This window comes from Echinococcus granulosus, assembly GCF_000524195.1.
Source record: "Echinococcus granulosus chromosome Unknown EG_S00024, whole genome shotgun sequence".
NCBI lineage: Eukaryota > Metazoa > Platyhelminthes > Cestoda > Cyclophyllidea > Taeniidae > Echinococcus > Echinococcus granulosus.
The window spans coordinates 799,210-800,063 of record NW_020170404.1 but is presented as its reverse complement, the minus strand read 5'-3'; positions in this window follow the sequence as shown (position 1 = coordinate 800,063).

Sequence of the window (854 nt, the reverse complement as noted above, 5' to 3'; positions counted from 1 at the left end):
ATATTGAAAGTTTGTGCATCCCTTTACAAATATTTTGCAAAGTAGCCTTTCTTGAGTAGAGAAGAATCTTTTACACTTTGTAATTTGGCTCCATTTAAAAGCGCATATTTCCTAGATGTGCATCTACTTTAAGTAAACACATGAAGTAGAACCATGTGACATTTTAGGTGATATTGAAATAAATATGCCTTAATGGAATAACCAATGGTGATCGCATTTACACCTATTCTGTGGAAGTACAGAGGTGAGACAAAACATAGCAACATTAAAGAGAAGGCAATTACGTAGTCCCAAACGTGCATTAGTGTGCGTCCTTGTGACGCAAGGAATCGTCTTCGAATGTATCCGCTTCATGTGCATAACATAGAGGAAAGAACAAAGGGACAAACTCAAGCAATACCTAATCTAATGCCTTCTCCAAGAGATATACATCAAGTGCACTTGATGTAGGGTCTTGCCTCTGAAAACGCAAAACTGTGCTGACCACCTTTGTTTCCATCTCGCTTTCACCTCCCAACGAACTGACCAAATTGTACAGGATTGTCCAATGCAAAAACGAAGTGATAGTGATCATCTAGGGTAAGGTAGCCAGACAGTCACCCAGTGGCTTTGTTAGTCGATCAGTAAATCGGTCCATTGGTGGATTGGTTAGATATCAAATAATTTAAAATATACCATGTTGGTCGTTTTATAGAGAAGACGTGGAAGAAGTGGACAAATTGTTGTCATTGCTTACAATTCCTTGTCCTTCATCCGTAATTGCATATGGTTTCCACTTACACGCTCTGAAGCTTCCATGACTCTTTTGCTTGATATAGGTGCAAACCAAGCGTTTCTTCACATCTTATGTCAAA